Consider the following 25,544-nt stretch of genomic DNA (forward strand, 5'->3'; position numbering starts at 1 on the left):
TATTCTGGCTTCTGAATTGTCAAACATATCAGTTGTCAAGATTTTGTGTTATTGTCAAAGGGACATGGTCGATTACTTTCTATAATTAATTGGGTGTGGTTTTTTTTTTGTTTATTTGTTTTTCAGTACAGTTATCAATTGTTTAGCAGAAATGGGCTAAAGAGTCAATGCTGGGGTTTCAATTCCAGGCTAGTTTAGGAACAATGTTCCCATTTGGCTTCAATGGTTATGGCACCAAAACCGCATGAAGTCTTCTATTGAGATATCACTTCCATCCAAACAGGAAAGAGAAAATAGTCCCTTTCTGGTTTTGAATCCAACCCAGACTCAGATCTGGGGAGGCAGGTTCAGATCCAGGAATTTATATACAACTCCCTTGAAATGTGCAGAGATTCCATATTAACGGTGCCATTTTTGGCCTCTCTCAGTTGTTTAGTAATACTTAGTTTAACCCATTTTCCTCTGACAAACTGCAGTCCCCACCCTCATTTCCTGTAGACCACAAATCAACATGGCTTTTACTTGTTTATTTCGTTATTTGATTTCTACTAACCTGATTTATGGTGCCATGATTGTTGACATCCCATGGCTCTCCGAATAGTGGCTGTTAGTTAACTTGTGCTCCCTCTACTGTCTGACTTGCTTTGCAAAAGCACAGCAAATATAGTGAAGAACTTTTCAAATTTCCTGGTGACAAAGAAGTCTATTTTATTTTTTTAATTTTAGAACAAAAGGTTATTTGCCTGCAGATTTTAATGATTGCAACAAGGTCCTAAATTAGAATCTTTTCAAGATGAGAGAGAGTATGTATCCCTCTTGTAAGGCCTGCATAGTGCAAAAGCAACATGCATACAACTCCGACTGAAGTCCATATTTTCAGAACATTTGTCTTCCTTTTCTGACAGCACTGTGAGGAACAAAGGGATAATGGTCCTGCTCCAGCTGAACTCAGTGGACAGAATTGGGCAATATGTTAGCTAATAACTGTGGACCAGATTTTCAGAAATGCTGAGCAGCCAGGATTCCAGTTAAAGTCAGTGTAAGCTGCAAATGCTCAGCCCATGTGAACATCACCTCCTTTTATCTTGATTATTACGAAGATTAGACCAAATCCTTCAAAAGGGAGCAAAGCCTGAGTAAAAGGGCTGCTGTGGGTTCCATGTTTCAGCATGCTGTTATGTGCTATGCTTGGACCCACTACTTCTGTTTGACAAGCCTGTGCTCCCCTCATTTCCTTTGGAAAACCCACCTGCAAACTGCCCATCAACAGTGCACATGCAAGGATGTGGAAACCCTTCTGTGATCCCTTCACCTTTGTAGCAGCAACACAGGCTTTCCCACTGCTTATGGGAAGAGATGTGCTCTCTAGTCATAAACTCTGAATCTAGCTGAACAGCTCTTGGATGCAAGATTTTGACTGGAGACACTCTCTCTCCTTTAGAGCTTTTGGTGGCCACATTACCCAACTTGCAGAGTGACTTCTGTAATTCCTAGAAATATTTGCAAAAATTTATATCCAAGTCATTTTTATCCCTTCCACCTGAAGTAATATTTATAAACTAGAACCAAACAAATTAGAGCAATTTCAATTTTAACTCTGAGGCTAGGCAAGAGCTTAAAGATCCTACTGCACTATTTACTGTATTTCCCTCTATTTAATATTTTGCAAGCAGAATAGGTTAGAACAGGGGTTCTCAACCTTTTTCTTTCTGAGCCCCCCCATGCTATAAAATACCTATGCCACAACAACTAGTTTTCTGCGTATAAAAGCCAGGACCGGCATTAGGGAGTAGCAAGCAGAGCATTTGCCTGGGGCCCCATGCTACAAGGGACCCCAGGAAGCTAAACTGCTCAGGCATCGACTTCAGTCGCAGGTGTAAGTGCTCAGGGCCCCGGGCTTCAGCCCCATGTGTGGGACTTCACCTTTCTGCCCTGGGCCCCAGCAAGTCTAACACTGGCCCTGCTTGGTCAACCCCCTGAAACCTGAATATGTGCCCCCCTCTCCCCCCAGAGGGCCCCAGACCCCTGGTTGAGAATCCACTGGGTTAGAACAGTTGCAAAGAGCTATTCCATTTAAATAATTTGTCCAACTAGAAGGTTAGGTAGTATATGGACATGTATGAAATATTTTGGGCCTGTACTGCACTTGTAAATAGGTGATAAACCCATCTTTCCCGTAAGTGATTCAGCAACAATAAGTACTTACTGTTATTTAATGATGCAATGGTTTAAAGACTTGACTACTGTACAGCATGTAATCTGACTCAACAACAGACAATACATTGGGCTGAAAGGCCATTCAGAGAAAAGAATAATAGATTTAACCTCTGTGTTTAAAAAAAAAAAAGGAAATATTCTGTTACTCTTAGAAAAGGAAAACGTATAAGAAGAAAATGAATAAAATAGAAGAGAGGTTTATTCTATCTTTAGAGATGACAATTTGGGTCAGTTTATTTTATAAACTACAACATTATTCCAAAAAGTAGTTAAATAGTTATTCCTCTTGGGAATTAGGGATGAATTGGAATGGTTCACATCAGACTATAGCTGAAATGCACATGAAAATAAATTCCAGTAAAAATAAGCCTATAAAATGTTGTTTACGCTGGCAAGTAACCAGCTGGACTATAAAAGCCAATGGTACGATTGACTACCTTACTTATTTTGCAACTGTTACACTAAATAGGTGTTTTAGAGAATCAATTTCCTCACAAGAGATACCTTAAACAGACTTATGGGGCTTAAAACAAAGAGAATCAGACTTTTGGGATCGATTTCCTGTTTATTATTGTACTTAATTATACTTTAAGGATGAAATTCTCCCTTCCTCAAACAAAGCACAAGTAAGTGATTGCCACTTAGTGGTGAGGTGGCTATGATTTCCTCCCACCTGAAAAGCCCACTGTTTTTTGTTTTAATGCAGTGAAAATACTCACTGAAAAAATCCTCACAAAGCCTTTATGAAATGACACTCAAAACACCTCCTATGTGATTTGCTTTGTAAGCATAGTTATTCCTCAGACACACAAGAGCACACACCTATTGTCCAGAATTAAAAACTTGTAATTCTATAAGTCAAACACAGTAACACAATAACCAAGTCCCCGCTCACTAATTAGTTAGGCCTGCCATTCTTCTGTATCTGCTTATAGATACTTATGCACTTTAACCAACTTATTTGCTTTTTCAGCAACTTAACTTCTTATGATGTTTCAATCAAATCAGTCCTAATGTGCTAAAAGCCCAATGCATTGGTGCTGAGCTGGCCAGACAGGACCACATTTTGAGATGAGCATGAATCCCGTCTGTAAAATCTTGACAATATTTACATTTTACTTTAGAAGAACTATATCTGTTTACATTACTTTACTCCATTCACTCATTTGTTTCCTACCACCTCTTTCAACTTTATGCATGTATAATTCTCATTATAGAGAGACTTCAGTGCAAATGAGAATCAGGCCCACAGATTTAGATAAATTTTTACACTGATGTTTGGTAATTGCAAAACATTAAACTCCAGTTTGTAGCACTGATCAACAGCTTTCATGTTTAGTACAGTTAGAACGAAAAATACTGAGCAAATCCAACTCTACAAAGACTTAAAAATTAAGTTGAGCAAGACAGGTTTCTATAGAACATTGTATGGGATACCCTTCTCACCTTCCAGAAATTTCTAGATTCCAGAAAACAAACCTGCAAACACTAGTTCACAACTTCACTCCTTTCTCTTCAACATTCTCTGACAGTTCATTCCACTCATTAGCCACATGCCTCTTTAATCACAGATGTAATAGCACGTTTCCTTTCTCTATACTTCTGGGCAGCTTTATAACATTCTTATTGTTTCTAAATAATAAGGACATTAGAACCTAATGTTGTTGTGTGTGTGTGCGTAACACCCTTTTAAATATAGGATGCATTCATGTAAAACTTTCGCAGTGACAAGCATTTTTAACAAAATTTAAAAAAACACCTTATTTTAGGCCTCTATTTTCAAAAATTACACATGTTCAGTTATAGGCTCCAAAATGCATGCCTAATTTGTCATGCAATTGCCACAACAAGGCATGCAGTGATGGTAACAATACGTGCAAGTGAGACAGTCCTGAAAAGTGGGCCCTTTATGGCAGGCATTACAACTGAATTGTAGATTTCAGACTATAAGACAGGAGGTCACATTTACAAGAGCTGAACATTTTTAATACAAGTGAAGAAAGGTATCAAATGACAAAGAGGGCACATTACCAGAAAGCAGGCAGAGGCATGAACAATAAATTCCTGTAGATTCCATACAGCTACAGGTTTCAAAGTAGCAGCGCATACAGCTACAGTGAACTACAGGGAAAGAATTCCATAACACACCCTGAGAACAGTGGCATAAATATAGAGTCACAAATATATGATTGGGCTTAAGTAAAAAGGCAAATAATTTTAAATACTTGCTAGCAAATAAATTCTGGTAATAAAATTATAGTCTTCAAAGAATTCTAAATGGGCTATTATTGATGAATCTGGACTTTTTGATGATTGACAGGTGCCCCCAGAAACTTGATGTAGGTGTGAGAGGTTTGCTGAATTCAGTGGAGCAGCCACTGCTTTGCTGTACTTGAAGAAATCTTACCTGTAAAGTATAGTAGAACCTCAGAGTTACGACCACCAGAGTTACGAACTGACCAGTAAACCACACACCTCATTTGGAACCCAGAGTACACAATCAGGCAGCAGCCAGAGACCCCGTCCCCCGGCACCCCAAAAAAAGCAAATACAGTACAGTACTGTGTTACATGTAAACTACTAAAAAAAAGGGAAAGTTAAAAAAAAGATTTCACAAGGGAAGGAAACTGTTTCTTTGCTTGTTTCATTTAAATTAAGATGGTTAAAAGCAGCATTTTTCTTCTGCATAGTAAAGTTTCAAAGCTGTATTAAGTCAATGTTCAGTTGTAAACTTTTGAAAGAACAACCATAACGTGTTGTTCAGAGTTACGAACAGTTCAGAGTTATGAACAACCTCCATTCCTGAGTGGTTCGTAACTCTGAGGTACTACTATACTGATGTTATGTCATAGAACCGATCAGCATTAAACAAGTCAATTACACTCTTCAGGAAATGATTTCCTGAACTACCAATGTGATATATGCCATCATGTGCCAGCAATGCCCCTCTGCCATGTACACTGGCCAAACCAGACAGTCTCTACACAAAAGAATAAATGGACACAAATCGGACATCAGGAATCATAACATTCAAAAACCGGTAGGAGAACACGTCAACCTCTCTGGCCACTCAGTAAAAGACTTAAGGGTGGAAATTCTGCAACAGAAAAGCTTCAAAAACAGACTCCAACGAGAAACTGCTGAGCTTGAATTAATATGCAAACTAGATACCATTAACTTGGGTTTGAATAGAGACTGGGAGTGGCTGCATCATTACACATATTGAATCTATTTCCATATGTTAAGTATCCTCACACCTTCTTGTCAACTGTCTAAATGGGCCATCTTGATTATCACTACAAAAGTTTTTTTCTCCTGCTGATTATAGCTCATCTTAATTAATTAGCCTCTTACAGTTTGTATGGCAAATTCCACCTCTGTGTATGTGTGTATATATATATATATATATATCTTCTTACTATATGTTCCATTCAATGCATCCAATGAAGTGGGCTGTAGCCCACAAAAGCTTATGCTCTAATAAATTTGTTAGTCTCTAAGGTGCCACAAGTACTCCTGTTTTTTAACAATTCAAAATGACCCACTGTTTCGGATGATAGTCATGGATTCTACCTAGCTTCATGCGTTCAAAGGTGCTTATGGTTTGCTAAATTGATCTCTCTGCTTGTAAAATGCACTTTTTTGGTGCACATCTTTTTTGTACGTTGTCACAGGGCTGCTAATAAGAATTAGCAGGACTTGAACAGGTTTCTGCAATTGATTCTGATAATCTGTTCATACTGAAGCTAGCTGGGCAACTGAAACTTTCTTTTGGGGTAAAAATTTCAGAAGTGCCTGTGGGCCAGATTTCTAAATGTAATTAGGCACGAATTGGGATTTTCAAAAGCACCTAGGCAACTGTGGAAGTTAGGCACCTAGGCCTTTTTGAAAACCACACTCTCTATCTGCATCTTTAAGCACCTAAATACCTTTAAAAATCGGGCCCACGTGATTTAGGAGCCTATGTCCCATTTTCAAAAGTATCGGAGGCATGTAGGCTCCTAAATCACTTGGGTGCTTTTGAAAATATTGCCCTTGGTCCAGTCCATGGGAGTCTTTTACAGCGATCCCAAAGAGGGTGAACATTTATTACCATTTGTTTCTCTACTTGCCCACTCCAAATTAGCTATCGATCAAGCTTTCTTTTTATTTGGGAAGATGTACTACAAGCTCTCACACTGTACAGACACTGTTGATTCCCAATGGATTCTGACAAGTGTTGCAGCCTAATATTGTGTGACTCTGTACACACAAATGCCTGTTTCCATGTGCAGAGACTTTACAATTATTTTGAAGAAATGCCTATTACTTTTTATTCAATGACCGTGCTTGGAGTTTGTTCCTTCACTGCTCCTCGGTCGGTCGTTCCTGTTAACTGCTGGAAATGGCCCACCTTGATTATCACTACAAAAGGTTTCCCCCCCCACCCCAGCTCTCCTGCTGGTAATAGCTCATCTTAAGTGATCACTCTCGTTACAGTGTGTATGGTAACACCCATTGTTTCATGTTCTCTATGTATATAAATCTCCTCACTGTATTTTCCACCGAATGCATCCGACGAAGTGAGCTGTAGCTCACGAAAGCTTATGTTCACATAAATTTGTTAGTCTCTAAGGTGCCACAAGTCCTCCTTTTCTTTTTGTGAATACAGACTAACACGGCTGCTACTCTGATTCCTTCATTCACTTTTCAATCTTTTCCTGTTCCTTCTTTGTCTCCAGAAGCAGCATTTTTCCTACGGCCACAGTGACAGTTTTGCCTTTAAGCCTTCAATTAATATCCTCTCATTAGTGATGTATTTCATTCATTTAGACATGCACGTACAGTTCTGCATTTGCCACTGCAAGTTTATAATGAAAACGGTGATTATATCTGAACACCTCCTGTTTGCTTGCAAAATGTGAAACACGGATGAACACACACATATCTGTACAAAGGTCCAGTCTTGCAAACGCATGTGAGCAAAGGGCCCCAGGCCCAACCCCAGGCTAGGCGTGTGTATGCCATTCTACAGATGACTGTTGTACATGCAGTTATCTGTACTCTTCCTCTTTTTCTAGGTGTGCATCTCCTTTAGAAAGTAGGGAAAATGTCAGCCTCCATGTAGCTCTTGCCATGTTCAGAATAATGAATTCAGGATTTAGCAGCTGTAAATGTATGCTTCAAAATCAACAACTATGCTGTATAAAATGAATCTGTCCCTCTATCTAAAAAAGAATGCCTCCCCTCTGCTCCCAAACTATCACAGGTTTTTTCCCTATCCGTTGCCCATTTTTCTCACAAAACTGCCATCTTCTGCTTTCTTACATATGCATGGGTTTCAGGGATTTCTGTTTCTGCTGCCTTCTCAGATTACAAATTTCTTTTGTGTTAATTAAGCTGAAAAAAATTGAAAGAATGTCACTGACTCTACAAAGAACACAAAACAGACTTGCTTGAAAAGCTAAAAATAGATTGTTCCGTCCTGAGTACGGACTGCTCAGTTTTCAAACTATTTGTACAATGCAAATTAATTGCAGCTGGCCAATTCATCTATTTAGATCTATGTGACAGAAATGAATGTACTACTGTAAGTGTGAAGCCCTTTCAGGTAGCTGGATCATGTCGAATACGGTGGTGGCATGCTTTTAACGTTCTGAAAATGCAACTTGGCAAATGGTCTATTGATTTGACACTCTCCCTCAATAAAACAAAACTGAATCCAAACAGCTGAGATTTTAGATATGAGGCTGATGTGCACATACAGAAAGCTATAAGCAATCTTTCATGTATATTTTTAGCATCCAGAGTATATGTATGAAAGCAGTTGCATTCATCTTGCTAAAAATAAGCTTTTCCGTAAGGTACCTAAAAATGTCTCTACCCACCTCTTTAAGATAATTTCAAAAAGGATAAATAAATAATCAGATCTTTTTGTCTTTTCTATGCCTAAATATTTCCATTAAATAATTTTATAAAACTTTTCTGGGTTTTCTCCCCAAAAGGAAATTAAATAACAAGCTACATTATAGCTATTAAGGAGAAAACATCAGGAAAATCTAAAAGGAGGCTGACAGTCAATCCTGGCTGTTATTGCTGTATCGCTGGTTGGATCTTCCAAAATATTGTGAATTAGGCAAGGATCCATATATTTTAAACTGTGAAATTAAAACATCAGTAAAATAAGACACATTGTTCGGGAATCAAAATGATCTGTGTCAGAGCTTCGCAGCAGATCCTGCCTCGCAGGAGTCCTGCTCTATCCTAAAAATTAAAAATGTTGTTTGGGATTCCTCTAAATACTGCCAAGAAAGAGAAACTAAATATCACAGAGTCACTTCCTACTCCAGCGTCTCTCCTTTGCAACGTCACTACTTCACATTCCCCAAATGCTCTTTGTAGCCTTACTTTCTTGAAAAATGTTGTGCAAAGATTAATACAATACACAAAGGACCTTTGCCAACGCGGTGGTAAGAAAACCTCCCAAGAAGCTTCAGATGGCATTTTATTAGCATGCTGATAACATCACAGAAATAATATTTTTTAAGAGAACATAATGCGTTGGGAACATTTTCCAAAGCTGCTCTCTGCGTTTTGAAGCATTTATTACAATTTGAACTTTTAAAATCAAGGCTGGATATCTTTCAAAAGTTACACTCAAACACTGGGCTTGATGCAGAAATTACTGAGTTTCTGTTGTGTTATGCAGGAGATCACGCTAGATGATCATAATGGTCCCTTCTGCCCTTAAAATCCATTAATCTTTTTCCCGTATTGCTGCTCCCTATGAAATGTTTCTGATGAAGCATGTGGATATTACATGGCCACGCTAGTTGCAAGAGGGGGACTCACACCCCTCTTTTCCTTTCCACCATCCCCATATTTTAAGTTATGTTGCTATTTGGGGCCCCATTCAAATTTCCATGTGAAAAAGTTGGTCTCTAAGTAATACAGTACAAATTGAAAAGGAGTACTTGTGGCACCTTAGAGACTAACCAATTTATTTGAGCATAAGCTTTCGTGAGCTACAGCTCACTTCATCGGATGCATACTGTGGAAACTGCAGAAGAAGAAGAAGAAGAAGTCTTCTGCAGTTTCCACAGTATGCATCCGATGAAGTGAGCTGTAGCTCACGAAAGCTTATGCTCAAATAAATTGGTTAGTCTCTAAGGTGCCACAAGTACTCCTTTTCTTTTTGCGAATACAGACTACCACGGCTGTTACTCTGAAACAGTACAAATTATATATTGCACTGCAGCTGCTTTTCAAGTTAAAAAAAGGAGTTAAGGAAGGCTATTTAAACAAGAAATAAATTCTTTGTGCGGGGGCTGAAAAAACTGTAGGGTGCTGCCCCTTGAAAAGTGAACTCTGTCCTGTACTTTTCCAATGGTTAGCCTGTACTACCTTGAAATTCAGGAGGTCGCTCTTATTGGAGAGGCAGACAATAAAGCTGCTGAATAACAGCTCTATCCATAAAGAGGGAAGAGTGGACTAGTTCCCACCAGTTCTGAACAGGTCCAAGTATTAAGCCCAAATCTTTCTGCAAGTTCAATTTCTCTTTGCAATGTTGGCAAGTCTCAGTGTTTTGTGTTTTTCTTAATGCCCCAGCTCCTGGAATCATGTGATTAAGTGAGACTCCCAGCTTTAGTTAAAACAAACAAAAAAGTAAGTTTCTAGCCCTACTGGTTGCAGTGAGAAGCTTGCAAATGTGCACCCTAAAGGTGCAAAAATCAGGATGCAAATAAAGAGACCCAAACCACATTATTATTTTTTTTAAAAATCATGATTTTCTTGGGCCTGACATTTTTCAGCACTTGGCGTGGGCAACATTGCACTTTGTCTAGCATTTGCTTCTACCCTCTCTCACAATCTAAGACCTCTTCTTCCACCAACAAGTTCTTCTCCTTTACAGGAGCACAGGATACAGCTTCATGCGAAGAGCCAAACGCGTCGCCATTTGCCTGGGCAACGGTTGCTCAGAAGCTCCTATGTGACTGTTATTCCAGTCTCTGAATTGAAATGGTGAGTGGGACCTCTGTGTAAACCCTCTCCCCTGCACCCCCACAACGGTTGTTTATGGCTCTAATCCATGCTGACAGCTCTACCTGCTACCACTCTATTCCCCCACTTCTGGTAGACTATGCAGAGTTGGGTGTTACCACAGCTGGCAAAAAGGCTAAAAAACTTTCCACAACATTTTCGTTTAGAGTATTTGTTTGCTTGCTTTTCAAGTTTGAAATTTCAATTAAAAAACTTTGACTTTAAAAAAAGAAATTTAAATTTGTGTTGATCAGCTGTGTGTGTATCACCAATCTCTGTGGCAGGCAGGGCTCGCTTGGGCTTCCTGCTCCCCTACTCTGCGGCGTCTATGCACAGTGGAACCACCACAGGGTTTGGGGCCCAACTCCCCTGGATGAATCCCAGCCAATATGGGTGGTGCTTTTCTAAACAGAGGACGCTAGGGCTGCTATGTGGATACAATAGTAAAATTGTTTATGCTCCAGAGCTGCTCTATGGCCTGAGGCGTCCAGTGTGTCCTGAGGCCCCTGAGACTTGGGGGAAACCAGATAATGGGTTGTACGTACAGGGAAGAGAGAGCTGGAGTCAAACTGGGCACAAGAAAAGATCTGGATGGACTGAAAGAAATGCTCCAGAGAAGAACCCAGAGTGGATCTGAACGCCGACTTTGCAGCCTACTTATCACTGGTCATAAATATGCCAATGTGACTCATCATTCTCGGCACTGTGCCAGAAGGTCCCAGGTTCAAGTGCAGTAGCACTGGGGGGAGGGGGTGCTGCCTGCTGAAAGGTGCCAACTTTCAGAGGAAACCCTTTCTACCCTCATTGCTAAATGGTTTTAAAATGCATGATTAAATTCCCTACCCGCCTTAGCAAGAGGCACATCCTTATTGCTCTTCTGTTGTTGCAAGGAAAAGGCTCAACATAAGGGCAAATCTTTCTCTTTCCCTTGAGAGTAAACAGCAGCAGAGCTGGTGCCATTCCACTCCATGGGGAGTTTTGGGGGAAAGCAGGGGTGTCACTTAGTCAAGCGAGAGCCTGTGCACAGGCAGCAGAGGCTACTGTGCCTAAATTATGGGGGGAAGGAGAGGGCCCTTGAATGTCAAGTGGCATGCTTCAGTAAGGGAGCCATATGACAGAAGAGAGGTAGGCCCTAAAAATAATATAGCAGCCAGCCTCCCCGTCTCCACCCCTTACCCCCAATTCAAGCAGTAGAGGGCCAGGCTCTGTGCTGTCTCTATCGTACAGAGGGTTTTGTGGGTGCAATACACAGTTGGTGCTACATTTACGCTTCGTATCTGTAGAGTATCGCACTCTGTGAGGCTTTCCCCCCAGAGGCAGGAGAGCAGGGATCACTCCAAGATTTGGAGGAAACCTTTGATCCTTTTGCTCTGTTTTATGTCTGTTTGTCAGCCAGATTAATGTGACCAATGCACCAGTTCTCTTCAAGCAAAGAGGAAATTCCAATCCACCCTAGCATCCCTGTTCAGAGTTTGTGCCTGTCAATTTGGTTCAGTTAAAATCAACCACAACAAAGTGTTACAGACTGATGGAAAATGATGATTTCTAAGAGCACTATAGTATTTCTCCTTCGTGCAAGGGCTGTGCAGTTTTTGCATTATCCAGCAGAACACACCATGTCAACACTAAAACAACAATTTACTAGTGTCTGTCTTTTTCTTGTTTGCATTCAAAACAAGCTCTTGATTTATTTGCATGGTGGGTGGTAACGAAAAATTAAATGTTGGTAGGTGTCACAAGCAGGATTGGTCAAAGCTATCTTTTTCATGGGAACGGAACCAGAGATGTCACAAAAAGTAACAAGCCAGGACATTGCTTCCACCCATGTCTGATCCAGGAGGAAACTGCAGCTTGGTGCAATTGCTTTGTAATTGTTTTCATGTTTACTATGAATCTAAAGTGTGTGTGTGGAAATCTGCATTTGAAATGGGTGTAGAAAACAAAGGGAATCTGCACAAGCACTTGAAAAGGAAAAAGCAATTGCAGATTTCTTACGGTGGCATGGCAGATTCTGCAGGGATCCAGTCCTTGCACATGCACTGACAGAGAGACCTTGTTGCTTTCTCCACCTATTTCTGTTAATATTTTTGCTATTTCTAAAGAGTTATGGTTTGTAGATAAAGCAAACAACCTCTGAAAGGAGCTTCACTATCTGAAACAGTGACTGCTGTGTCAACTTTTCCGAATAATGGATTAACGCAATACCTTGTTATGTCCCAGAAAGGAGACAAATGTAGATCTGTGTTGATAGACAGAAATGGCCATTGTCAGGCAATCAAATATCTTCGAAGTATTGTCAAGGTAAAAGGAGATGTTTAAACAGACATAGTCCTAGAGCAGGCCTGTGGGAAAGATGGTTATAGAATATTCTATTATGTGCTCTTTGCATGTGTGCAGAAAGGAACTCACACTTAGGCTGACCCTTAACTCTAGGGGCGGGCTACTGAAGAATCAAGATTGAGAATATTCTGTCCTTTGAAACTCCCAGCAGTGTGTATTACACGTGGTGGTGAACACTCATACCATCAGGTCCCTTGCCTGTGTGTGGTCCCTGTGCAGGGTGAAAGGGTGACAGCCTTGGGCTACACATAGAGGTGCCAGCTACAACGGTACCAGGGCTCCACCGGACTGGTTCGACTGTCAGCATTAGTTTAATTGACAGGGCTACGTCTCCTATTCCCTGTATACCTGACACAGAGAGCACCCTCTCCAAGGCAGCACACCAGCTGTGCTGTCCTGTGCTCCAGGAAGGGAGCGTGCTTCCCCAGGCATGATTCCACATGGCGCTCCCATGGGAGCGCCTGTGCACATATCCCATTGCAGGCCATTAGCGAGCCCATTAGGTTCATTTCACTGCTTTCACTGGGAAAACTGGCCAGCTCATATCTCACACTCTTGCTTCCCATGGAAATGCAGGACTCCTAAAGGATAGTTCAGTTCCCACAAATACTGCTTGGCGTTTGTTTTATTGTTTCCTTGGGGTTGCTGCAAACATCTCAGCATTCTGAGGGCCATTTTCCTTCTGGAAGGATCTGGCGACATTTGCTTTGCATTTTCCCTTTTGATTGTCTGTAAAAAGCTTTACTCATGGCAGGAGAGAGAAAACTTCCTTTGCCAAAAGGAGAAAAGCCAATTAGACAATAAGGCGAAACAGAAGAGAGCCATGTTATTAACAAATAAACAGATATCAAAAAATAAGCCTTCCACTTACTGGGTAACTGAAAATCTGTAAACAGTTTCATGTAGACATTGGTCCAAATCATCCCTTCCATTTTCACTGCACTCTTGATAGCTTCAGTCCACAAGGGGCAGAGCCTAATCTTTGCACAACATGCTCTGAGAAGAGGTAAATCACATCATGGTAAAAATTAGGGATGTAAAAGTTTAACCGGTTAACCGATAAGCTTGATGTTTATCGGTTTCTGTTAACGATTAAACTCCTCCCGGGGTCCCGGCTCCCTGGGTACCAGTTGCCAGCCCTGCCTCCCAGGTCCCAGCATGCACGAGATCCCGGCTGCTGCCATTCGCCCGGGGCTCTGCGCAGGGCTGGCAGCCGGAAACCCCAGGCACGAGGTCAGCAGTGGGGAATTCCTGGGCGTGAGGCTGGCAGTGGAGTCCCTCCTAAAATATGGGAGTGGTGCAGCACCCCCCGTACCCCTAGTTCCCCAGTTAAACATTTAACTGTGTAATCAATAGAATTTTAATTGGTTACATGATTATTGTTTTTACACATTATTTACATCCCTAGTAAAAATGCTGCAGGAGCCACTGATGGAGCATCACTGGGATTAGCAATAGTGGAGAAAAAAATGCCACAGAACCCTAGCACAGACTCAGGCTAAGCTATCAACAAGTACAATCAAGTGGTTGGGGCTGAAAAACTGAGAGAATGCACAGGGAGTCCGACTGTCCAAGAGTACGGGCCTGATTTTCAGAGGGGTTGAGCACCCCCAGCTGCTATTGGCTTCAATTAGAGTGGTGACTTCTCAGGTCCGTGGGACACGGCAAGCACGACAAAGCATCTCACACACATCTGGAGAGAGGTTTCCAAAAGGACAGCGAGCAAGCTTACAGAACGCAAGTTACCAAAGCATAGACCTGAAGGATGATTTCCTTTCAGGGACAGCTGACAATCTAAAATCTTAAACAGAGTGCAGCATCTTGGAATTGCAACCGCACTAGAAAAATCCAGTAACACACAAGACAAAGACCACACATTTACGTACCAAATGCCTAACTGAGGAACCACACTATTCGTTCAAATTACGACAACAACAGGGAGAAAGTAGCTTAGACGTTGAAATGATACTTCATAGATTGAAAATTGTCAAATGAAAACATTTCTCTAGCTGCAATGTTTTCTAAGCATTTACAACAAGGAATCAAAAATGATTAGAGCAATGTGTGTTTTATTAATTTTTTTCCAAAGTCACCACAAGAAGGTGTAACAGACAGCTCAAGAGAAGGCAAATCAAACACATTAACTAACTTTTCAGCACTGGGATCTTCAAAAACCCACAAAAATGAGTTTTTCCTTTATGTTTACTTAGGTAGCCTTGCACAGGGTCAGGATAAGATTCAACATTTGCACTGCCATTCTGATGCTCAGCAAAGGGGGGGAAAAAAGTACATTACTTACCACTTCAGCGTTTTTCTGAAATTGTAAGGAGTAGGGATTTAAACTTTCACTCATCAAGCAAAATGCTGGTGAGTGAAAGTTTAAATCCCTGCTCCGGTAGCTTTCTCAATTGGAGGAAGAAAACTAGATCTTAGCCACAGAAGAACAGACTCAAGAAGTGGCAACCTGTCATTCATTTTCCATTTAGGTTTGGCTCTGAGCCAGTGTTAGACATTGGAAAGTCGAAGCATCCCAGGATTAATAGAGGGAGAAGAAAAGTTAAGGATTTATTCTGCTCCTTACACATTTATTGCTCCTGTTCTGACTGAAATGCTTGATCCTTTGGGACAGGAGCTGCTATTGAAAAGGAGGCGATGCAGCTGAACTACAGATCACAGGAGTTTTGGGGAAGGAGGGGAAAAAAACAACAAAAAACAACTCACAACAGCCTCATGGCTTTCCAGAAGGGCTGAGTGAGGACTTGGGACATCCATGTGTCCATTAGTCCCTGATTTTTTATTTTAAACACCAATTTGGTCAATGTCTAATGTAAATGAGTCCTCGTGTAAATACCAGGAACTTTTAAAAGCAGTCATGTGCTGTTGTGTTCTGAAACCATTTATATATAACCCCCCCCACCCCATGTTAAATTTCCCCTTCTCTGTAATTCAAAAAACAACCTTGACCAATTGCTTCAGGTTTTACCCAGATCAGAAATGTCGCCTCCGGCTTGAGATTTCACATGAGAATTTTCATGCCAAATGGAATTTGTTCTTTAGACACAGCTGGAGAGGGGGGATTAAAAATAGACCTAATAATAGACAGCTGGTTCCATCTTTAACCATGGAACCATGACCATGACTCCATAATAGCATCAATAGTTTTCAAAATATGGGTATTGTGCTATACATAACACTGAAACGTCGTGGTCTCGGCTAATTCTCTGCGCCTGCATGGTTTCCATTTTATTTTTCCAAGCAACTAATTCTAAGTCTGGGATTTTAAATTTGGAAGCACCAAGCAGCTGCTGCCGCCCTAAAGTGGCAGTTTTGATACTGGCTGCTGCATCTTTTTAATTTCCAGCCAGTAAGTAATGTTCTCTCTTATATTGCTGAGTAGATCCACAGTCTCACAGGTATTAAATATGGTTCATGATAAATATGTTGATGGTAACGACAATGTATAGTGAGATGGAATGTGCAAAAAAAAAATTTGACACGAGGGAGCAAAAAGTTCCCAGATTTCAGGGGGTGGGGTTGGACGAGCCGCAAAACAACTGCATTTAGGCAAGTTTGTTATAAAAAACATGAGGTTCTCAATGTGCTTATGCGAGCGGTTCTGTTGCTGGACCAGTGAGCCAAGCTCACATCAAAGGAGTGTTTTCACTGCAACTCCAAATCAACGGATGAACATCAGGATAGCCACTAACAGCGCCACAAGGTACTTCAGAACATTTGTTGGCTTAGAAGTAGCGTAGGCCATTAGCAGGCCAATGACAGCAAACCAAGGGTATTAAACATTTGAAAGAAAGCAGCTACTGTATGATTTAACTTGCTTGATACAGTTACACTCCAGCGAGAAGCAATCCCTTTGCTTTTGCATTTAAGGGTTTAGGACCAGGTATAATTTGGGCAGGGAATGGACAACTTGTCTGCACCCTACTCTGTAAGGTAAGAGTTCTTTTTTGTAAGTGGACATGCCCGAAGGAGAACCTGAATTTCCAGGCAAGTTGTCCCAGAAGGATTAAAGGTTGTCCTGTTTCTTCCCATTCCTTGCTGTAGCCATTCATAACTTGTTGTATGTTCTCTTCCCAAAGTGCACATGGGTGAATGTAGCCAAAAGCGGAATTTAAGCAAATCAGTAGCCCAGACTGGCATATCATCTCCCTCTTCAGCAGTCTGATGTCATGTACAGAAAAGGGAAGGGGAAGACTTCATTTTCAGCTTCTGATCAGTCATACTTGTCAATTCAATGCATCCAAGGTTAGTAGCTTGTGTGGCAGTCAGTAAGTAGTTAGATTTCATTTATCCATGGCTGCCAAACAATAACTACATCATTGGCATACTAGGGTTTCAATAATCCTTGTAATGTGTTCTGATATAGTGGTAATGAGCTTAGTATAAATCCTTACATAGGCAATTATAGATTTCCTAATCAGCACATTTACCATCGCAACCTGTTCTCTTTCAGTCCTGAAACCCTTTTGACCAGACCATCGGATGCGCCATACTGTTGGGTGGTTCTATGGTGGAAACAAATATCCACTGTGGACTACTATGTCACAATGAAGCCCCTTTCCACCCAAGCAGTACTTAAACCTGGAGAGTTAAACATTGGCTCAATATAATGCCCTACCTACACTACACTCATTCCCACAGGGGGATGGCACACTTTTGGGGATGATTACTGAAAATAAAGTGGGCCTCTTGACATCTATAGCCATGCCTGTAGGTGACATCCACTGTCAACTACTACTCCTTGACTCAGGCAGACATGGCCTCTAAATCAACACCATGGCTATCCTGTTATCTGTATGTGGCATGAATGGATAAACCACACAGACCTGAGCAGAGCCAAATTCAGGCGAAATAAAATTAATACTCAAGTATTCTGTTCACCAGTGCCTCACTGCAGAAAGGAGGAGCCCAGCTGGCCCAGCAAAGGCCTCCTTGGGCCTCCTCTATGGTCTGAGGGCCATAAGAAGCTGGAGTCAGTGAAAGAGGTGCTCCCTGGTACATAGTACCAGTCTCCCTCTCTCTTCTGTAGGAATAAGGGACAGCTGCTGCCAAGAAGAAAGAGAACTCCAGCAGTAGGGATTGGCAAACAGGCTATTTGTTCTGGGGAGTCAAATGTGTCCTGAATATTAGTGTAACCCACACACCTTCTGGGTATGGTGTTCTGTCCCATCTAGTGGCACTGAGACCTCTTAGAGAGAGAGAGAGATTAATGAGTCTGCTCTACAGCCTTAGCTAAGAGCCTTGGCAAAATAACTGGCAAAAAAAGTTGTACTATATGTTTAGCAGAATAAAGAATATTGCACGCACGTGCACGCACGCATACGCGCACACACACACCCCTTCATGCCCCAGCTGTTTTGTTTGTGTCCAGAACTCAGAGATCAGCACCACTATGACACCGGGCCAGATCCTGCATGCCTACTCAGGCAACGTTCCCAGAAAAATAACTGGGAACTTTGCCTGCACAAGGGCTTCAACTGGGCTTTATAGTTAAGGCTAGAAACTACTGTGTTCTGGGTACTGGCATGCAAAAGATCACAACAAGCGTCCAACTTTGCTTATAAAACTCCCATATTCAGCACAGCCACAACAGAGAGCTTTAAAAATCAGAGCAGGGTTTTCCCATATATGGGAAAACTGACCCGCTGTGCAGTTCCTCAAGCAAAGCATTATCACAGAATAGCAGTCTGATCCTGAGAAGTCCTGCCTGCCTGCAACTTCTGCTATCTCCAATGGGAGATGGGAAGTGCTCAGCACTGAATTACAACACATAGTTAAATGTAAGTCAACCCATAAGGATTTGCAAGAAAGCATACAGTCAATTTATTCTCTTATGTTGGACTCACTCACCTGCATGACTGATAATGGATCAACAGGGCTGTTAACTTCAAAAGGCTAATGGTTTTAAACCTGGCTGCCTAAAGTGAGGCTCTTAAGTCCGTATCTTTGCACTTAAAGGAGGCCTGATTTTCAGAGATACTGAGCACCTGCAGCTCCAATTGGATTTCTGGTCTTACCACACTAATGAAAATCAGGCCACTTTAAATTTAGGTGCAGAATATACAGACTTAGGAGCCTAACTTTAGGGCGTCAGGTCTAGAAATTTTGGCCAAGATGGACAAATCACAGGTGAGACTGTGTGGCCAAATTTCAAGCTGCAGCTAACTTCTGCAGTGGAGAGATGAACTCCTGAAATCAGTCCCTTATAATGGAAGTGCTAGTAAACTCTTACCTAGAGCTTCACAAAGAATATTTGAATAAATAATATTTATGCAGTTTCCGTGAACGGAATCACCCGCAAAGGCTTGAGGAACGGTGTCTGCTTTCCCAGCTGATGGGCTGATTAATCCCCCTCCTGTCACCAGTCTCCCGCAGCAAAGTTCCCCTGCACAAAGCCTGGCTGTTTAGGGAAGGGGAATTGTATCTGACCCATCATCACTAATTGCATCGAAATACTGAAATCAAGAGTCTATTATTTTAAATTCATCGTAAGCCTATAGAAATCAATAGCACAGTGAGATAGGGGAAGCCAGTCACCGCAAAGACAGGAATTTTATACTGATTTTGAAATGCTGCCTCTCAATAAAAGAGAGTGCTATGAAGACAGATCTCTTAAATGGATTTGGTACAATAAACTGCAGGTCATTTTAACTGCACCAAATAGCGCATCTGCTCACAGAAACAAACCTAGAATAGAGAGAACATTTACAACTTCTTAAAGCAGAGCAGCATGGATATGGTGAGAAATATATTCAAGCATTTCTGGTTGTACTGAATAGAAGTGTACTCTCAATAACATTGGGAGATTCTTCATTTGTTGGCAGGGGATCTCTTGTAATAATCCCCAGGAGTTTGTTTTCAGTAGGCATATGCTGTTTTAGGGAGAGATTTTTGAGTGGTTTGTTATGTCAATGATACCTGGGTATATCTCCCTCCCTCCCCAAAATCCCAAATGACAGAGGGATTTACAGAGCACAAATGATTTGCCTGAGTAAGCACTCCTAATCACGAAATAATCATCGATACATATTTTCCCACAGTGGTTAAAGCGATGTGGACCAATCATCTATTATTTTCAAGTTTCTAAACGGACATTTTATTCACTCTAGGTTTCAAAAATCTGAAATGCACATTAACATGATTGTTAGGAGTTTAGGGCCTGATCCAAAACCCACTGAAATCCATGGGAATCTTTCACTGATTTCAGGGTTTTGGATCCGGTCCTAGAGCAGTTACAGTCCATCATGCAAACTCTTACACACATCCAAGGATTTACTGAGAAAGACTCTGACAGAACTCTCAGGAAATCAGAACTTAGAAACTGTTAGTTGCAACACAGATGAACAAAACAATGTCACAACTGAGGCTGACTCTTCAACCTTAACTATCCTAAAGTGCTATAAGGCTTTCCTGCAAAGTTTGCTTCCATGCCTAATAGCAAAAATGAGTTAGGGATGGATTGCTTGGTTTATGTTTGAATTTTTTTCTTTTATCAGACTGCAGCGTTACATAGTGTGTCTGTTAATAATTACACCAGTGGTTTTAATGTGAATGAACTTAATAGAGTCTTGTCTTTTCAATTTGCCAAAGCATCAAGAATATTTCAAAGACAATACTTTTAAGATGTGCAAAACAGAGCTGGGCCACTACTGAGAGTTCTGTCCAAGGCTCCTTATTCCTTCACTTAACTCAGGAGGGTACGGATTGTTTTATTTTTTTAAGAGGGGCCAGGATCCAAACCTTCAGTGGGTTTGGTTCTGCAAATACTATAAGTGACCAGTGAAGTTTTCCAAACCACCTACAATTTTCCCCTTGTCTAGTGTGAATTTATAAAAACAAGTGCAATATTAGCATAAAGTTACTTAAGGGTTTGTTCCTGCACTCCTTGCATACAAAGAGGATAGGGGAGGAAAGGGGTTGATCTGGGAACACAAGGAAAGCAGCATGAGGCCTTTAGTGATTATCTGTCAAACACAGTTCTGGGCAATTTTTCAAGAGAGACATCACTCTTTTTAAATGAAGGAAGATAAGTGCATGGTGGTTTCATGGTTTGAACAATCTCAGCAAACATGAGCTGACTCCATCCTCCTCCACCAAAAAGAAAATACTATTTTCCTTGTTTGAATTTTGTCTTACCAAAAATTATAAGGGGTCAATTTAAAATCCTCCAATTAGTGTCTCACTGGTGACATTGCTTCTGTTATTTAAAAATGCAATTTTAAAAACATATCAAAGTGAAACATGCTATAACTTCCCAGAATATTGGTTTTCTTTGTGTATGTGGGATTGAGTTTGCTATTTTCATCATCAACTGGATGATTCTGGTATTTAATTTTAACTTTAGATTTTAAATGTTTAAATGTCTTTTTTGTAATCAACTTGTAAATTAATTGTTTTTCACATTTAAAATTCATAAATAACTTCCTATTAATAGTAGATTTGCTACTACATTTTCTTTTAAATGTAGTCATTGTTATTAAATATTTAACACTGTGGATGTAAATCACCTTTGGCACAAAGCTGATCCTTGTCTAAAGAATTTACGGTGTAAAGATTAAAAAACAAAATTTGTGAACCAATTTTATATCAATTTATAGCCTCCATGCATTTTAGCACATTTTAAAATAACATGGACTAAATTAAGTATCAGTCTGATACTCTTCTCATGTTTAATCGAAAATCTGATCTACTATAATCTCATTAGCTATAATAGGATCTTATAATTTCTGTAATCTCATTACAGAAATATCTGTATCTAAAAATAAAAGGAATGTTTCCATGATTTTTGATGAAGGAAAATTTTAGCTATTCCTAAATTGTTCTCATTTGGATCTAAAATTCAGACTGACATTTTTATTTAGTTCTTAAAAAAAGACAGAGATATACTTTGAACTATTACGACAGAAAATGAAGGGACACACTCTCGAGTATTTCAAATATCCCATCTGGAAATTTGTTGCAATAAATGTGTTGTGGCTTTTCTGTTATTTTAGTTTTGTTTTTTCATTTACAGTTCAAAAATTGAATGGAGAGGTATTTTTCCTGGTTAGGAGTCCAAATATCAAAGGAGTTATTCAAAATTTCCTGCTTCTTCGCTCTCATCTTTTACATTCTCTGTATGATATCAGGCAACCGACAAATTCCCCAGGAAAAAAATATGTTAATTTAATTCTTTTAGGGGCATACAGAATTGTATTTATTGCCCTAGCAATTTTTTTTGAGGGTCACATCTCTAACTTTCTAGGGCTCAATTCTGAATCCCTATTCTAAAACTGCTACTGATGTCAGTGTCATTTTTGACAAACAAACAATGCAAGATCCTATATATAATAGTCTAACAATACTGTCTGTCTTCATGACTAAGAAATAGAGCATTTCACTCTTACAAAAATTGACTCATATTTTACATATCCCCCCCAAGATTACCTCACTATATTTATACCAACATATTAAAATTTTAAAAATACATAGTTTATCTAGCTAATTATAACTGTTCTTCATTTCAAATTATGGTGTTACCTATCATGTGTGTTTCCAACCTTATATGTATGTATTTAGTTTCTTTATTTTTATATTTTCATTTTTACTTTAAGTTTAGAGGCTGTTTTAAAACTATATATTGGCATTTTAATCACTTTCTGTGTTTTTACTGGATGAATTGTTGAACACCGTGCCAGCTGCAGAAGGAGTTTACATATTACTGTTATTTATATTTTCACTTGAAAATAGCAGAATCACATAAAAATCACATTTACATAAAACTTGATTTATGTAAGTCTCAGAGAGGTGAAAAAATATAAATTGTGGAATTCTTTTACTCTAAAATGACATAATTCCAGTGGGTAACTCTTAGTTAGCTGTTTATTTATCAATATGAAAAGAGGTGTCAACTGTGTTCTAAAAATGAGAAAAGTAAAAATCTGAGAAAACAATCTGTTATTATGAGCAGGAGGTCGAATAACTCAAAGAGAGAACACTAAGAACTTTCTAGCAGAGTGACATTAAAAAAATCAGACTTATTTCATACCTTACTGATAGGTACCTTTAGGCTACAATAGAACAACAAACAGATTACAATTTTTATTCTAATTTAACATGAGTATATTCCACAGCAATCCTATATCAATAATACAATTTATATATTTTCAACTGTATACAATTTCATAGTGCATTAATACTAAATATTAAGAAATCCTCTCCATTCATTATCTTGTATGTACCTGAATCTTTAAATTTTTCATCAACTACATCTCAAAACTCCATCAGATTTTAAAGTTCCTAATTTATTCATTTTCAGAATACATTTTAGTTAATTTCCCTGTTTTTGGCACCAGAAATTGTAAACTGGAAGAAAGTAAATGTGTAAAAACCCCAGCTGCTTTGGAATAATGATTTCTGGAACAGCCCACACATTGTAACCAAAAATCTATTCAAGATTAGAGGTGGTCACAATATTTTTCGGACACCTAGCAATTAGTCAATTATTGTTAATGTGAGCAAATTATTAAATAGGCAAAAAAGCATTTCTGACTTCTATAAACCATACCAATTTATTGGGTCTGGAATAAATTAACACATCCATATATTTCTTTGCTTACTGTGCCAAACAAAGTCTGTAATATCCTTGCATAATAATATTTTGATAGGCAAGTGAATGTTCAGTTTGGATTTATACACAGAAATTTCTTCATTCTGTTAGTTGTGCTGAATCTAGTATGTGATTATCAAATTTTTAAAAAATCACCAGCAATTTAATTAAAATAAAATTGACATAACCAGGTAACAGTTTTAACTGAATACAAAAACATTTTTTCTATTTACTTTATAGTAAATGAAAGTACTCTTCTGTTTTTAAAATGACACTGTTTAAAGGAATTAGTTATACATCATATTAATTATATTTAAACATCAAAACATTTAAAATGACCTAGAGAAGCAAGCTGTGGAATATCCAATCCTTTAAAAAAAAGCAATTAAATGCTAAATTCTTAGCATGCTAAATACGATTAAGGACATTCACCTTCTCATTCACTTTAGCTTGATAAAACATACACACAAAATGTGAGAGAGGTTTGCAGAAAAGCATTTGACAAACACCTTTGGTGATAATTTCAGGCTTTTAAAAAAAGTACTGTTTAAACTCAGTTCTTGAATTAGTCGTCTCCGGATGCTATAGTAATATTTCAACCAAATTGTGTGGTCTGAACTATCCTCTAGTTTTCTTATTAATACGTATTTGTCTGATACTGTACAAATGAGATACATGAACATCTTAACTATCCTGCATGCATAGATCTGTTTCTAAGTAAATATACCAGAAGAGAATTGTGACTGAATTTTATTCTGAAAAGGAACTGTGCTCTCTCTGGTCTGCAAAAAATGGTCGGGACATTTCATTTACTACTGACTAGAGTTACCATGTTAAATTTAAAGAGGCAATATGATTGATTAGGAAGTGAGCTGCTCCAAAGTCAAAACAATACACTTTCAGATCCACCAATGTCTTTCACCTGGGTGATTAAAAGGGGTTGAATGCTCTAGATATTTTGATAGAAAATTAAGAAAGTTACTGTAATCTCTAAACTAAACAAACTTCACTTTTCTCCACCCTCAGTCAGCTAGGACAGTTTCAATAACAGGTCTGTCTGTCTGTGATTTCTAAATATTTCTGCCTCAGTTATCTAGTCCAGTCAAAACAAGCACCATATTTACAGCCAGGGCTGCGAGAGATTTCAAAAAAGCTGCAAATCCTTCCACACTCATCAGGCCAAGAATATCCCTAAGTCCCCTGTCCTTCCTTAACTGAATCCTGCCCATAACCTTCCTCCTGCCCCCTCCCTGATTCATTTTCTGGAACCACCTCATTCCTTGATCTCCTAATCTCCCTAGTCCCCTCAGGAAAGATGGAGTCAATCCCCTGCTCCAAAGAAAAGAGCTTGTCCTTTTTCTATCACACAGCTGAGTGGCTTCCCTTTTGCTATCACACAAGTCTCCTGGAGAAGAGCCTGCACCTTCTCATCTGTAGGAAACACAGTAGAACGCCACTGCACCTCAAAACCTCCCTTTGGAGGAACCACAGGGGAAGCTGCTGCCCTCAAGAGTCACAGATCTGCAAATCTGTTGAAGATTTATAATCCATCTGTCTGGCTGCTTGTGGCCAGCACAGGGGGGGTTGGAATAGGAAAAGAACATTCAAAACTGGTTTGATAAAAGCAAAAGAAGGTCTTTAAAAACAAACTCAGAAAAACTGAATAAAGAAAAAGGAAACTTTGAATTTGTCTTTCCCAATTCCTGGGCATAAGGCTCAGCAAAACAGGAATTTGCCCCCCTCACTGGCACTGAGTCTCAAAAATAAATAAATTAAAAATAAAATTAAATTAAAATAGCCAAAACCCATTCTCTGCCGTTTACAAAGTACTGATTGAGTCTGCCATTGTACAGAGGGATCTGCCTTGGGATTTCTCTCTACAGAATAAATAGGGAACAGGGCAGGACTGAATGAGAAGGGAAATGTTCCCAAGAGAGTTTCACAAGTTACAGCACATTTATTTCACCAGATGCTATTTTTAAACCAGCTGTTGCTATTTTTATAAAATGTCAGTGTTTTCCATTTACTGAACTCTGTCCTCATCTAGGCAGTACTGTGCTCCTCCCCTCAAAACTCCCCACCCAACACACTCTTTCAGTCAAACCACCCACACACACAACCTTTCCCCCATAACTAACCACTCACCTACCCACGCTCCCTCCTCTCTCTCACACATGACCCCCCCCCACTGTCCTCTCATGGCCACACTCTCCTCCCCCACACTTCCTCTCCAACTTCCCCCAAAATGGCCCCTATTCCTGGTCTTTCTCTCCCCCCACCCACTTAACCCCAGCCCCCGTCATTCCCCAAGTGCTTTCATTTCGACTGTGCATCAGATCCGGCAAAGCTGCTTTCTTAAAACAAT

General features: G+C 39.7%; 1 protein-coding gene and 1 long non-coding RNA gene across 2 annotated transcripts in view; both read right to left on the reverse strand.

Moving 5' to 3' along the window:
• GNAS (GNAS complex locus) overlaps positions 1-25,544 on the reverse strand; it is a 250,563-nt gene that overhangs the window by 161,816 nt on the left and 63,203 nt on the right. The gene's annotated exons all lie outside the window — the stretch shown is intronic.
• LOC141997325 (uncharacterized) lies at positions 98-25,351 on the reverse strand. The gene is made up of 3 exons (XR_012641711.1): positions 25,325-25,351; positions 4,249-4,338; positions 98-687 (listed from the first exon to the last, which is right to left on the reverse strand). It is a non-coding gene; the product is annotated as an uncharacterized LOC141997325 (long non-coding RNA).

The sequence above is a fragment of the Natator depressus genome, chromosome 13 (genome assembly GCF_965152275.1).
Source record: "Natator depressus isolate rNatDep1 chromosome 13, rNatDep2.hap1, whole genome shotgun sequence".
Lineage (NCBI taxonomy): Eukaryota > Metazoa > Chordata > Testudines > Cheloniidae > Natator > Natator depressus.